The sequence below is a fragment of the Pan paniscus genome, chromosome 2 (assembly GCF_029289425.2).
Source record: "Pan paniscus chromosome 2, NHGRI_mPanPan1-v2.0_pri, whole genome shotgun sequence".
In the NCBI taxonomy this organism is placed as follows: domain Eukaryota; kingdom Metazoa; phylum Chordata; class Mammalia; order Primates; family Hominidae; genus Pan; species Pan paniscus.
The window spans coordinates 158408103-158423829 of record NC_085926.1 but is presented as its reverse complement, the minus strand read 5'-3'; the positions used below and the strand labels follow the sequence as shown (position 1 = coordinate 158423829).

The 15727-nt window shown below is 43.3% G+C and overlaps 1 pseudogene; it reads left to right on the top strand.

Annotated features, from left to right (window-relative positions):
* Positions 1–14934: 14934 nt before the first annotated feature.
* Positions 14935–15003, top strand: LOC112439431 (U7 small nuclear RNA; annotated as a pseudogene).
* The last annotated feature ends 724 nt before the right edge of the window (positions 15004–15727 follow it).

Below are 15727 nucleotides of genomic sequence, written 5' to 3'. Positions count from 1 at the left end.
AACTCAGGAGAGGTAAATTTGATAAAATCTATCAAAATTATAAATACATGTACTTTTCCTAAAACGTGTGAAATGACATACAAATTTATTTATTGCGGCATCATTTGGAAAATAAGACTAGACTGGCTGGGCACAGTGGCTCACACCTGTAATCTCAGCACTTTGGGGGGCCAAGGTGGTTGGATTACTTGAGGCCAAGAGCTCAAGATAAGCCTGGCCAACATGGCGAAACCCTGTCTCTACTAAAAACACAAAAATTAGCCAGGCGTGGTGGTATGTGCCTGTAATCCCAGCTACTGGGGAGGCTGAGGCACGAGAATAGCTTGAACCAGTGAGCCAAGATCATGCCACTGCACTCCAGCCTGGGCAACAGAGCGAAACTCTGTCTCAAAAAAAAAAAAAAAGACTGGAACTAACCATTAATAATGTGCTGGTTAAATCAACCAACATCAATATAGTGAACAATTTTACACCTATTTTTAAAATAAAGAAGACTTTTTATGTCTTGATACAGAAAAATCTCCAAAATACTATTAAAAGATTGAAAAAGCAAAATATATAGCAATGTAGTATGTTAGCATTTGTATTAAAAATATATTTTTGTTTGAATGTTCTTAAAACATCTCTGGAAGAATATACACATAAATTATAAACATTGTATTCTCTATGGAAAGGACGGGGTTGGAGGGAGACTTTTATCACATGATGTTTTAAAAACTGAATTTTGAACCACATGAATAATAAAAAAACACATAACTTTTTACATAAATAAGGGTGCTTTTTGCTGCCACAAGGTGGCAGTGTTAAAGTCTTTATAAAAGAAGAGTATTTTGAAATTTGCCTGAAGACAAATTTTTGTATTGGGCCTGTAATTTTCAAGGTTCTAACTGAAAATAGGTAAAATGTATTTTCATATAAGATAGTGTATTTTAGGAGTCATGTAAATATGTTTTATTTCTGTAGTTTTGTAATCAGAGTATATTTTATTTTGGCTTTGCTTTAAAGCACTACAGGACCTTGGTAAGAAAAAGATAATACAAAAGCATTTTTGGCCAGACACGGTGTCTCACACCTGTAATCCCAGCACTTTGGGAGGAGGACCAGATTGATTATTCCAGGTAGCTAGTGCGAGCTTTCTCTGTTGCTGGATCGTCAGTTTCTTTACCCAAGAAACTTCCCCTTAGACTGAGAAAACAGAGAATTCTGCATGCTTGGCCAGTGCATGTTAACTGCAGACTTTGCTTTAAAGTGTGTGGACCTGACGCTGAGCATCATACTGGAAGCCTCAAATGTCAGAATAAAAGAGGGAGGAAGCCTCAGTTCCCCCTAACCAGACCATTTTCTTTTGGTAAGAGCCCACTTGTTTCTTTTTCCTTTCGCTTTTTTGCCCTCAGGATTAAATATGGATTGTTTTTACAGTAATGCACATATGAGAAGGGAGGGGAGTTAAAGAGGCCAGATGTTAACTTTCAGTATATTATGTTGAGATTCCTTTTTTTTTTTTTTTTTTTTTTGAGACGGAGTCTCGCTCTGTCGCCCAGGCTGGAGTGCAGTGGCGCGATTTGGGCTCACTGCAAGCTCCGCCTCCCGGGTTCAAGCGATTCTCCTGCCTCAGCCTCGTGAGTAGCTGGGGTTACAGGCGCCCGCTACCACACCCGGCTAATTTTTGTATTTTTAGTAGAGACGAGGTTTCACCATGTTGGTCAGGCTGGTCTGAAACTCCTGAAGAGATCCGCCCACCTCGGCCTCTCAAAGTGCTGGGATTACAGGCGTGAGCTACCGCGCCCGGCCCGAGACCCCTTTCTTGTCTCTGCATAGCGCCCACCCCTGGCCTAGAGCCACTTCAGCTTTCCATCACTAAGCTAAGCTCTCACCTCCACTTTAGCCTCCTCCTTACTTAGACTTGTGTTATGGGCTTCCTCCACTCTGATTAACCCATCCACATGCTCCGATCTTCTCATCTTCCTGAAGTCATTTGATACCTCTCATCTAATGGTTCAGCCTTCACTGGTAAGTAAGCGTTTATGCCTTTTTGCTCTTCTATGTAGTTATATTTATTTCATCATGTTCTCCTGAGAGAATAGAGAAAACACAAATGTTCCATCACCATACTGGACTGGAATCCTCTGGAGATAACTCTTAGTTCTGCTCTTCTCTTCACTCAGATCTTTGTCCCTCAGATGTGTGTGTTTGTGTTTATTACAGTTGTTGGTCTTCTGATGACAACAGTAATATATATTCATTGTATATAATTTGGAAATACAGAGAAATAAAAAAGTCTATAATCCACCAAACAATTACTGTTACCATTATAGTATATTTATTTTCAGCCTTTCAATATGCATATGGTGCATTTTTAAAAACAAACGACATTATTTATACTATGTACGATTTTGTATACAGTTCTTTTTACTAATACTGTGAATAATTTCCCAAGTCGCAAAATGGTCTTTTTCAACATGGTTTTTAAGGCTACATAGTATTTCATTATCTGAAATGACCATTATCTGAATTACCTCTTATTCTCCTGTTGGACATTTTGCTTAGTCTCAGTTTTATTTGTTTTTTAGTTTGTTATTATAGAACACTTCTATTATACCTGGGCTTTCTTGTGTGCTTGTGATATCTGTCTTAATTGCAATTCAGAAATGGACTTTGGGCCAGGCACAGTGGCTCACATCTGTAATCCCAGCACTTTAGGAGGCTGAGGCAGGCGGATCACTTGAGCCCAGGAGTTCAAGACCAGCTTGGGCACCATTGAGAAACCCCGTCTGTACAAAAAATACAAAAAAAGCCATGCGTGGTGGCATGTGCCTGTAATTCCAGCTACTCAGGAGGCTGAGGTGGGAGAATCACCTGAGCCAGGGAAGTCAAGGCTGCAGTGAGCAGTGATTATGCCACTGCACTCTAGCCTCAGCAACAGGGGTGAGACTGTCTCAATTTTAAAAACTAAAAAATATTTTTTAAAAAATATACTCTTTGATTTAAGCTGCAAAGGAATTTATTGAAAAGAAAGCTAGTAGCTCGCAAAATCATGCACAAGTTCAGGTAAGGGCTTTTCTTTTCTTATTCATCAAAAAGAATATTTCTTCTACTATCCATCATCCCAAGCACTGTGAGAGGTTCACTTTTCACACCTGAATGGAGTCCATAGCATTTCTACTAGCTATTCTGTTCTCATTCCATACCAGTCCTTCCCTTTCCTCATTCTTTCTGATCAGGCCTGTTTATAACATTTGTTGGGGATCGGGCAAAAGTACAAATATGGGTCAATGTTACTTGTATCTAAATATTTTAATCATACAAATTAACCTAAAAACTTGAAAGAGAAGATGTGTGCTATCTTCCTACCTTGACAAATATACTTCATAAATAACCTGGAAGGGAGAGTTCTAATTTTGAATTATTTTTCTGTGCCTAAATGTAGTGGGGCAGGAAGAGCCAGCCCTTGGCCCTCTGCCTCAGGCCCGTGGCCCACCTAGTTTCTTTTCTACCTTTTACTCATTCCTTTGCCTGCTGTGGATGCCAGCATAAGAGGCCTTATACAGGCCTTAGAAGTGGACTCAGGGTGTTTGGCCAGAATTCTGGGGGTCCTAGTACACAGAGTGTGGTCTAGAAGAGATGGGGTGAGTGCAGGCCCTGGTAGGCATTTCCTGACGGACTCCTCACTCTGTTGGACTGTGGCCAGAGAAGGGTCAGAGTGGGGCCTTCTAAGAAGGGGGTCTGGGCAGGGCTATCTCCACTTCTCCCTGAAGCCTCCCTTGTCTCTTACGGTTCATATGACCTCACCCTTGTCTTTCATGTTCCCAGAGCATTCACCATTAATATCACTCATTTGAGCATATTAGTCATATATTCACTGTATTGTTACTTAGCAATTTCCTAAGGATATGGGCAGCTTTCTGGCATCCCAGGAAGAGAGGACTGGGTTCATATCTTATAAATGTCAAATATTTCATTATCACAATTGATACTTTATGAATACTTGATAAATTGAATGGCATCAAAATAATGTAATAGTAAACTAAACCAAGATTAGTAACTTTGTTCTCAAATTAAAGCCTTATTGGATATTTGCAATGTGACCGTCTAGTTAGTTTGCATTACTATAAAGGAATACCTGAGGCTGAGTAATTTATAAGAAAAGAGGTTTATTTGGCTCACGGTTTTGCACACTGTACAAGAGCATGGCGCCAGCATCTGCTTCTGGTAAAGCTTCAGCCTGCTTCCCTCAGTGGAAGGTGAAGGGGAGCTGGCCACACCGAGATCATATGGCAGGAGAGGAAGGAAGAGAGAGGTGGAACAGGTGCCAGGCTCTTTTAACAATCAGCTCTCAGGGAAACTCCTGCAGGAACTAATAGAGCAAGACTCACTCATTACTGCGAGGAGGCACCAAACCATCTAGGAGGGATCCGCCCCCACAACCCAGATGCCTCCTGTTACATTAAAGATCAGATTTCAACATGAGGTTTGGAGGGTCAAATATCCAAACTATAGCAATGACCATATATGTTTTTGCCATAATTGTGGGATTATGTTTTTTTGGTTATGCAAAACAAAAAATAAAAAAATCCAGTAAAAGCATTTTTTAATGGAACTAGCATTGTAATAAAAAAATTGTTATATATCTAATGTATAGCTCAAAATATATGGCCAGGTGCAGTGGCTGTCACCTGCAATCCCAGCACTTTGGTGGGAGGATTGTTTGAACCCAGGAGTCCAAGACCAGCCTAGGCAACATAAGCCAGACCTCATCTCTAATAAAAATTAAGGAAAAAAAATTGGCCAGGCATGGTGGCACACACCTGTAGTCCCAGCTACTCCAGAGGCTAAGGCAGGAGGATCACTTCAGCCCAGGAAGGTGAGGCTGAAGTCAGCCATCATCGTGCCACTGCACTCCAGCCCAGGTGACAGAACAAGACCCTTTGACAAAATAATAATAATAATAATAATGATAACTATTACATGGAAAAAAATTAAGTAAGCTAATTAATACACTATAGAATTATTGCCTTCAACACAGAACATGCTGATAAAAAAGTTTCAACATAGTACACAATTTATAAAATAATCAGTTAATCAGGCCACAAATATTTCTTGAGGCTTCTATTTACTGAGTGCTGTGCTAGGCCCTAGGCCCTAAGAGTATTTAGTAGTAAATAAAATAAGACAAAGTTCCTCCTCTCATGGATCTTATATTACAGCTGATTGTAACAAAGGACTACAGATGAATTTATCATTGGGCATTACAGCTGCAACTGTAAGTCCAGGCCAAAGAGTGTGCAAGGGTGAGAGGAAGAGCTCAAGGTCTGCATAGGGTCATTGTTTACTGGCAGTTGCAGTCCTTCCTTCCTGCTGTTCTGAATTTGCCATAAATGTCAAGCGGATAATGTGAAGGGTAGCGCCACCTCAGGACCTGCTCACCTCTCTCATGTTCCAACTTATTCCCGTAGACCTTTCATTGCAACTGCAGCTCTTATTTTCCAGTTACTATTTAGATCGTTCTATCAAGGCCTGCGGTGTCTTGGGTTTGATTTTGAAGACAGTTATTAAGGCTCCTAAACATTCTTCCCTTGCAGTTTGCCTAAAGGATGTTTAGGGAAAGATAGAGTCTCTTGGCTTGGCTTCTCTAAATGATCTTTATTTTTCCTGCTTTCCCCTAAATCTTTCTATTTTTTTTTTTTTTAGATGGAGTCTCACTCTGTCACCCAGGCTGGAATGCATTGGTGCAGTCTCGGCTCACTGCAACCCCTGCCTCCCGGGTTCCTGCGAAGCTCCTGCCTCAGCCTCCTGAGTAGCTGGAACTACGGGTGCCTGCCACCATGCCCAGCTAATTTTTGTAGTTTTAGTAGAGTCAGGGTTTTGCCATGTTGGCCAGGCTGATCTTGAACTCCTGACCTCAGCTCCCCTAAATCTTTCAAGTAGAAACAGAAAAGAAATAGGAAGGGGGAATAGGCACAACTTTCTTCAGGCTCCTGGAAAGCACCATCTCTCAGGCTGCCCTACACAACAGGAGAGCTGCCATATCAATGTAGTGACATGGTTCAACAGAAGGAGGTCTTCATATTTCGCTTCCCTGACACACCCACAGCTCCCCAGCATTGCCAACACTGAATTAGTAGCAGCACATCTACCCTGAGACTCAGTGAGGTAGAGCAAGGTGACTCACCCGCACTCAGAGGCTGAGTGGAGACCAAGTCTCAAAGACTGGAGAGAGAAGATATTGCAGAGACTCAGGGGCCTGCCACCAGGAGTCAGAGGAAAGCCAGCCAGCCAGGGGAACATCACTGGGAGCATTGCCCAAGGTGAGAGAGCCCAACCTCCATTTACGTTCACATCAGCCTCAGACTTCAGCCTTGAATACCAGCAGCACACGGAGAAATTAAGTGAACAGTGGGTTGGCCAGGGGTGGCGGCTCACGCCTGTAATCTCAGCACTTTGGGAGGGTGTGGTGGGTGGATCACTTGAGGTTAGGAGTTCGAGACCAGCCTGGCCAACATGGTGAAACCCCATCTCTACTAAAAATACAAAAAATTAGCCCTGTGTGGTGGCAGACGCCTGTAATCCCAGCTACTCGGGAGGCTGAGGCAAGAGAATCACTTGAACCTGGGAGGCGGAGGTTCCAGTGAGCCGAGATCACGTCACTGCACTCCAGCTTGGGTGACAGAATGAGACTCTGTCTCAAAAAAATAAATAAATAAAATAAAATAAACAATATTTCAACACTCTTGAATTGAAGACAAAATTCTTATAGAGTGTTATAAGTAGTAGGAAAAAAGTGGGGAGGAGGCGGTGGGAGATCCTTAAATAAAGTATGGATTGTCCACCAAATCTCTGTACTTGCAGACACTTAAACTCTGGTTCCCTTCTTAGACCTCAGTGTGGTGGAAAGAACATGGGCCTCTGTTTTCAGCAGGCCTGAGTTTGAATCCTACCTCCATATATTATTTATCCTAGCTAATTTGTTAGATGAGAACAACAACTTAATCAGTCTGAGCCTCAGTTTCTCTATCTGAGGAAAATACATGCGTTCTGTGCCATGGGAGGATTAAATGAGGTAGTAAATACCTGCAGAGTGCTAAGCATATTTTCTGGAACATAAAGAGGCAAAGGAAAAAGAAGAGAAGGAGATTTAGAAGAGAAAAAGGAGAAAAGAAAAATGTACAGATGGCTACCAACAATGACCATGGTTAGTCATCTCACAAAATCCCTCCTAGCAAGTTCTGTCTTCTTTATGTCTCAAATAGTATTGCTAAACTTCCCTTCTATTTATTTGCCATTTGACTTCCCTTCTTAAAGCTGCCTACCCCCTTTTGAACAGCAGAGGCCTTAATGTTTGGGGAAATTGGGTGAGGAAGAAAATCATTCTGCATATAGAGTTGCTGAAAAATACTGCCATATAGTTGAAACTTTTAACATTTGTGTTTTTGAGACGGAGTTTTGCTCTTCCTCCCCAGGCTGGAGTACAATGGCATGATGTCGGCTCACCACAACCTCGGCCTCCTAGGTTCAAGCGATTCTCCTGCGTCAGCCTCCCAGGTAGCTGGGATTACAGGCATGCACCACCACGCCCGGCTAATTTTGTATTTTTAGTAGACATGGGGTTTCTCCATGTTGGTCAGGCTGGTCTCAAACTCCTGACCTCAAGCGATCTGCCTGCCTCGGCTTCCCAAGGTGCTGGGATTACAGTCACCATGCCCGGCCGAAACTTTCAACATTTTTTAGTAGCTTAAAACAACATCATTTTATCTCCGCGTTTTTGTGGGCAAGAGTCTAGGCATGGTTTAGCTGGGTTCTCTGCTTCAGAGTCTCTGTTTCAGGCTGCCACCAGGGTGTAGGCTGAATGTTATTCTTAAAGTTTGACTGAGCAAGTGTCCACTTTGAGGTCCGCTCGGATTGTTGGCAGCCTTCATTCCCTTGAAGCTGTAGGCTCCCAGCTCCTATAAACTCTCTGCTCGTCCTTGCCATGTTGGTCCCTCCACAGGCAGTTCACAGCATGGGTATTTGCTTCTTCAAAGCCAGCAGGAGACTGAGAACAAGACTGCTGGCAAAAGGAAGTTTTATAAAACATAATGTGATTACAGGAGTGACAGCCCATCACCTTTGCCATAATGTATTGGTTACAAGCAAGTCACAGGTCCCACTCACACTCAGGTGAGGGGACTATACAAGGGGGTGAACATTAGAAGGTAGGGAATATATGGGTCACTAGATAGTTCAACTTTTTAAATTGTTTTCACAGATAATTTTTTCATCCCTTATGGATTTTTCAAGAATTGGTTTTTAAATTGTGCATTAAGGATGGTGGTTTGGGCCAGGCATGGTGGCTCACATCTGTAATACCAGCACTTTGGGAGGCCAAGGTGGGCGGATCACTTGAGGTCAGGAGTTCGAGACCAGACTGGCCAGCATGGTGAAACCCCATCTCTACTAAAAATACAAAAATTAGCTCGGCATGGTGGCATACGCCTGTAAACCCAGCTACTCGGGAGGCTGAAGCAGGAAAATCACTTGAATCTGGGAGATGGAGGTTGCACAATGAGCTGAGATTGCGCCACTGCACTCCAGCCTGGGCAACAGAGCAAGACTCTGTCTTAAAAAAAAAAAAGAATGGTGATTTGGCTTAAACCCTTTGTGAAATGAAACAGAATGTCAATATAAATAAAAAGAATCGTGCCCCACAACAGCACTGAGTCTATTTCCAGGTAGCCGGTGACCAGGGCTGAGAACTTGCCCCAGACCACGAGCCTCTCTGTTGAGAAAGCAAGCTGACTCAGTTTTTCAGCATCTCAAGGAGCCTGCAGCAGTAATCCAGTTTCTTCAAAGGGTCTGTGGATTCTCTCAGCTTTCCTGTTATGTTCCTGCGGTAGTTCTTGCAGCAAAAGTTCATGATGTGAGTCTCCACATGCTGCTTTATCCATCTGAGCAGGAGCTGCAAGCTAGTCCTGCCTCCTATCTGCCATCTTTATCCCTAAACTCTCATCAGTTTTCTTGTCCTGTAAAAGATCAACAAACAGAGAATTGTATTTACCTGTGATAAAATGCAAAAACTAAGACTGCTTCATCTCCAATAACACCTTCACCTCCAACTCTGCACTAAGGTTTGCCACAGAATAGTGACTGTTCAAATAGGTTGTTTGTTGTGTGACAGCAAGAAGAACCTGAGACCTTAAAAGAACTCTCCAAATACCTGAAGATGGACTTTCACACAAACCAAAGGAATTTAAAAATCTATGTCTTCCCCTCCCAATTTTCCAAAAACCTCAGGGCCTGCCCTACTTAAAAGGATGTGGTCAGCTGACTGCTACCTCAAGCCAGAAAAGCAATCATGTCTAATCAGTCCAGACAGCCACTGCTGCCTCTGTGTCTCACTGGCATTCAGGGTCATTTTTCAAGGCTGGGCCTCCATGACCACCTGCAGTTACTGTTGTCCGCTGGGAGATAACACTCCACAGACCCAGGTGGGGCATCAGACTGAAATGAAGCTTCGAGGCTGGATACTTCCAGCCTTAGTGCTAGACTAAGCGAAGGAAGGCTCTCACTTGAGGTTAACTCCCAGGGGGCCAGCCCAGGGGCTTCATCTTTGTGAGTCCCTGGCAGGTCACTCCTTACCTTGGGACCTCTGTGTCATGATTGGTTCTGGCATTCACTCCTGGAGGACCAAAACTGTCCCTGTCCCTCTTGGGTTGCTCGGCTTTTCATTTTTAACTCTTGAAACCCAGAAGACTGATCATCCTACTTCCCAGAAAACAGAGCTCTGGGTCCATCCTCCTGTGGGAAGCTACCTTTGGAAGGCAGTGCCTGCAGTCATATATTGACTGAGATAACCCTAGTATCTCTTGCTCTAAAGCCAAGAGAAAAGTCACTTTCTTTCCAGGGGCACACATTGCAAAATGAGAAGCTGCCAAAGCAGGAACTCATTTTAACTTTCACTCCTCTCTCTCATCTACTTTTCTCTCTATCCCTCCTCATTCTCACCACACCCAGTAAGTGACATGTTTCTAAAATTTCTCAGGCCATCAAATCTCAATGCCAGAATGCTAATCGATTGGGTGCATTAGAAAGAAGCAACTGTGAATGAAGGTAAAATATGACAATAAGAAATATATACCTACAAATGTAAAGGACTACAGAAATAAAAACAGTCATTAGTCTATAGATTTAGGTTACTTATTTATTTATTTTGAGACAGAGTTTTGCTCTTGTTGCCCAGGCTGGAGTGCAATGGCACGATCTTGGTTCACTTCAACCTCTGCCTGCCTCAGGCAGGGTTCAAGCGATTCTCCTGCCTCAGGCTCCAGAGTAGCTGGGATAACAGCCACCATGCCCAGCTAATTTTTTGTATTTTTAGTAGAGATGGGATTTTGCCATGTTGGTCAGGCTAGTCTCGAACTCCTGACCTCAGGTGATCCATCCACCTAGGTCTCCCAAAGTGCTGGGATTACAGCGTGGGCCACTGCACCCGGCAGATTATTTTATTTTATTTCATTATTTTATTTATTTATTTATTTATTTATTTATTTATTTGAAGTAGGTTCTTACTCTGTCACCCAGCCTGGAGTATAGTGGCATGATCATGGCTCACTGCAGCCTTGACCTCCCAGGTTTAGATGATTCTCCCACCTCAGCCTTCCAGGTAGCTGGGACTACAGGCACATGCCACTGCACCGAGCTAATTTTTCATATTTATTGTAGAGACAGGGTTTCATCATGTTGCCCAGTCTTGAACTCCTGGGCTCAAGCAATGAACCCACCTTGGCCTCCCAAAGTGCTGGGATTACAGGTGTGAGCCAACACACCTGCCCTAGATTTAGATTATGAGAAGGGCTAGATGTATGTGTGTATGTGGTTACTATGATGTTAGTTTCCCTCAAACTAAAGAACAAATATATACATGAAAAAGAATACTATAGCATAGGCTTCACTTTGCCCACACTGGACACAATAACTCAATGGTTCAGCAGTTGATGGCTAACATTATTATGATGAGCAGCTATTAGCAAGGCCTTTCAACTGTAAAATTTCTACCTGGCAGAAACCTGAGTAGGAGCAATCACTTTGGTTTGAGGCTTGGTTTTAATCCTAAACACATCAACAGAATTTCAAGATCAAGGGTCCTTAGCAGTGACTGAGTTTCTTAGGTTCTTTTCCGTGGGAAGATTGACATTTATCTTTCTTCTTGAGTTGGATCATTTATTAGCATCATTTTCATTTAGCGTTACTACCCAGTATAAAGTGTAGCACTAATATATAACTCATTTTCCTCATGATGACTAAAGCTTTTTGTCTGATGACTATGGCCTGGGAAGATCAGGACAATCTTTTTTTTTTATTCTTTTTTTTTTTTGACGAAGTTTTGCTCTTGTCGCTGAGGCTGGAGTGCAGTGGCACAATCTTGGCTCACTGCAACCTCTGCCTCCTGGGTTCAAGTGATTCTCCTGTCTCAGTCTCCTAAGTATCTGGGATTACAGGCACTCACCACCACACTGGGATAATTTTTGTATTTTTAGTGGAGACAGGGTTTTACCATGTTGGCCAGGCTGGTCTCGAACTCCTGACCTCAGGTGATCCACCGGCCTTGGCTTCCCAAAGTGCTGGGATTACAGGCATGAGCCACCACCCCCGGCCAATCAGGACAGTCTTGAAAGGACTTATTGAAGACCCTGCCTCAGACCTTGTGTTACCTACCTCTTCACCTCCTTCACATGGACCTTATTTCATAGTTAGTCTCGAAACAAACAGTGAATCTGTTCTTTCCTGGAATCAAATGAATAGGGTGGAGGTAGGAGGAGAAGAGGATCACGGCAGGAAGAGAGGAGGCACAGGGACTTTGAAACCCATCCTCCTCCACAGTCAAGTGCCTTACCTCCTCCTGCCAAGTGCAGGGGAGAGGGGGGAATTCAAGGTTTGCTGCCTTCCCTAAATGTAGAATTTTTTAAAGTATTATTTTAAAAATACTGTTTACATTTAGTTACTTCCCTATTTTTGCTGATGCAGACATTTTTATGCAGACATTTTTAGCAAATGTCTTTTAAAAAAGTGAAGAATTTTATAACTGCAGAATTTCTATGATCCAAAGAGCCAGCGGTGCACAGGCCTTTGCATCAGGAAGGGGAATTCAGAGATGGATCCTCTCATTTGATGGGTGAGAAGACTGAGGCCCAGACAGAGGTATCCACAGTGGTTTAGCAGGTTAGTGGCAGAACAGGGATCCAGGCTTCTCTCTCCTGGCTTACTGATTTATCACAAAAGGTGACTCATTCATTCACTCATTCTTCAAAAAGTGTTTGGATTCTCACTATGTGCCAGGTGCAATTCTGGGCACAGCCCCTGCCTTCGGTGGATTTCCATGTTTGTTAGAAGATGCTGAGTGCAGCCTCAGGGTAGGTACAGGGTGATGTGGGAGGGTGAGGAAGTCTAGAGACAAGAGCTCACAGGCCTCTGTGGGTAATAACAGCAAGTCGTTTTGGTGTGATTGGAACATGAGGAAGGGGGCGTGAGCAGAAGGCAAGGGGGTGAGGAGGCTAGAGAGGGAGGTGGGGTCTGATCTAAGAGGTCTAGCTGGTGGAGAGCCAAAGTGGGAGTCTGGGACCTGGTAATGTCTGTGCTTTAGAGAGACCACTTTGGCTGCAAAAGGGTGAAAAAAATCAGAGAAGAGCTTACTAACAGGCTTTGAGCCAAGGTAATGAACCTTTTAGACTCTGAGGCAGAAGGCAGAACTGGTAGCTTCCTCCAGTGGCCTCGAGTTGTTATCCCAGTGTGCTGTACTACAGTTGTCATTTTCTGTGTGCTATGATGAGAAACAGATGACAAATCACTGCCATAGAGGGGAGCAAAACCCTAGGTGAGGAGACTGGTTTGATAGGAATTCCAACTGGAAATCATATTGACCTGAACCAAGAGGTCAAGATCTGATTCTGGACTTTGTAACTTACTGGTTGTAAGTAGTGAAAGGTAAGTAGAAGTAAGTAAGAGACCCCTAGTCTGGGACAACTAGAAGGGTGATGGTACCATTCACTGAAATAGGGAACATAGGTGAAGAGTTTGTGGGGAAAGACTATGAGTTAGGACATGCTAATGTTAGGTACCTGGAAGACATCCAAGAAGCGATGTCCAGTGAGCATGTAAATATGTGGCTCTGAAGGGGAGGAGGAGGTCTGGGTTACAGTTATGAATCTGGGAATCTCAGCATATGAAGTAACTGAAGCCATATGGTCAGTGAGTAATGGTGGCCAAGAGAAATGTGTGGAGTAAAAGGAAAATGGGGCTCAGGAGAGGAACATCAACATGTAGACTAGGGCCCAGGAAAGGAGTTCCAAAAGAGAAGATGGGCCAGATAGGAAGGAGGAAGGTCAAAGGAGGTGGTGTCCTGAAAGCCAAAATTAAGAGCTTTTCTAGGAGATAGAAGTGGCTAAGTCCTTTCTAGAAGACGGGAGGTTAAGGGTGTAACACTGTGGATGCTGGCTGTGTGTGGCTGTAAATAGCTCCAATCCATGGCATCCATTTATATTCTTAATGTACATGGATGCTGTTACCTTTTTTGGGCTAAAAGAGGAAAAGATGTTGTTGCCTGGGTTTGTGGAAGAGACAGAGAAAAATGAAAGAAATCGATACCCCAGGAGGTTTTGGTAGAAGCTGTAGGGACTGGATAATGAAGGACCTTATGGGACTTTGGAACCTAAGGGATACAGGGTTGGAGAAAGAATCCTCACTGCTATGCAGTACCCAAGACTACTGTATGGCTGGACCCATAAGCATCTGCGGGCAGCATCAGGGCCAGCCTCTACTGGCTTGCAGAGGCAGTGAACTCTCTTTAGAATCTAGAATAGAAGACCAAGAGTACATTTGAGTCACCTTCTGAGGCTACAACACATCACTGGGAAAACATTGGGGTCTGAGGGTTTGCTGGTTGCAAGAATAAGGAGCAAACACAAAATGTGGTCCCATCTGTGTCTACAGCTGGTGAGATTGGGTTATTCAAGAATCTGGGTGTGGAAGAAAGCAGCATTCTTGGAAAGAGCTGCAGGAGACATGATTCCTCAGGGCAAAGCCAGCTTTCTGGAGGTAGAATAAACTTGTAGTGAAAAGGTGAAGTGTATGGGGGAGTTTGTTTGCCTGGGAAACCTTTCCAAAGGTCACAGTTGAAAGGAAAGTTTAGGAGAGAGTGGAATGATAGAACACTGGGTGAGGAAAATAAAAAATAGAGAAATAGGGGATTGAGAGTGCATAAGAGGAGAGATGAGCAGAGATGGCAATGACCAAAGATAATCAAGACTTCTAGGATGGAAGAGAGATTGAGAGGTAGGAGCAGGAAGGCAAATTTAGATCGCATAAAGAATCAGTTGTGCTTCCAAGAGGTTCTCAGCCCAGTGAAGTTCCAGGTCTCTTTCCATTCTTGAGAAAGAGTAGCAGTCTCTGGTGGAAGGAATATCCCCTACATCCTGGGAAAATTTATTCATGACCTGGTCTGGTAGTATTCCCTACTTCTTGGGAAGATTTACTGATGACCTTCCAGGGCAGCGTGGGAGTTAGGGTTTTGGTTGCTGCCATGCTTCTTCCTTTCCAGTGTCTCTTCTGCTTATCTGAGGTAATGCAAAAACTTTAAGCTGATACCTGTTGGTGTAATGGGAGTTCCTTTAATTTATATTAACTTTCCAACTACCTTAATGTTTGCTAGTCAATTCCATGCACATCTTACCCTCAAATGCTCTTACATGTGTGTAGACCTAACTGTCCTATTGTGAATCCCCTGTCTATTAGATACCCAGAGGCATGACACAGCCAGGTCACTCAAGAGTGGCTCAGCAACTCAGCAGACAGGATGTGGTCAAGGGGATGGTCAGGTCCCTGGTTCCACCTCTGTGGTCAGCAACAAGGAAGGTGTCTGATCAGAGAGAAAGAGTCAGAAAAGCAAGAAGCAAATGTATTATAATAAAATGTTACAGCTCTTTTAGAATTTATCTAGCAGGTTTTCTGGTTACTATAAGAGAAGGGGGAACCACCACAGATTTGGAATAGAGTAAGATAGGCATATATTTTTTCTCTTGGTAGCTGGTGCAAAGATTCCTTTTTGGGGGAAACGTGTCTTTGTAAAATTACTTCAGAGGCAAACATGGGGAAGACTGTAAACCTTGTGTTTGGGTGCAGAAGTCCTTAAACTTTAGCATGCAGCAGAAACCCTGGGGTTGCTAAAACACAGATGTGCTGGTCAGTTCACCTTCAGAGCTTCTCACTCAGAAGACCTGAGTTAGAGCTTGAGAGTTTGCATTTCTAACACACTCCTGGGTGGTGCTAATGTTGCAGATTCAGAAACCACATTTTGAGAACTACTGACTTTCAAAAAGAAGACATTACCTGAATAAATAAAGAGAAGAATCTGGGGTTGTGGTTGTATTAGCCCATTCTCACGCTGCCATAAGGACATGCCTGAGACTGGGTAATTTATAAAGGAAAGAGGTTTAATTAACTAACAGTTCCACATGGCTGGAGAAGCCTCAGGAAACTTACGATCATGGTGGAAGGGGAAGTAAACACATTCTTCTTCATATGATGGCAGGAAGGAGAAGTGCCAAGCAAAAGGGGGAAAATCTCCTTATAAAACCATTAGATCTTGTGAGAACTCACTCACTATCATGAGAACAGCAGTATAGGGGTAACTGCCCCCATGATTCTTATGCCCCCATGATTCAATTACCTCCCACAATGTCCCTCCCATGACACATGGGGA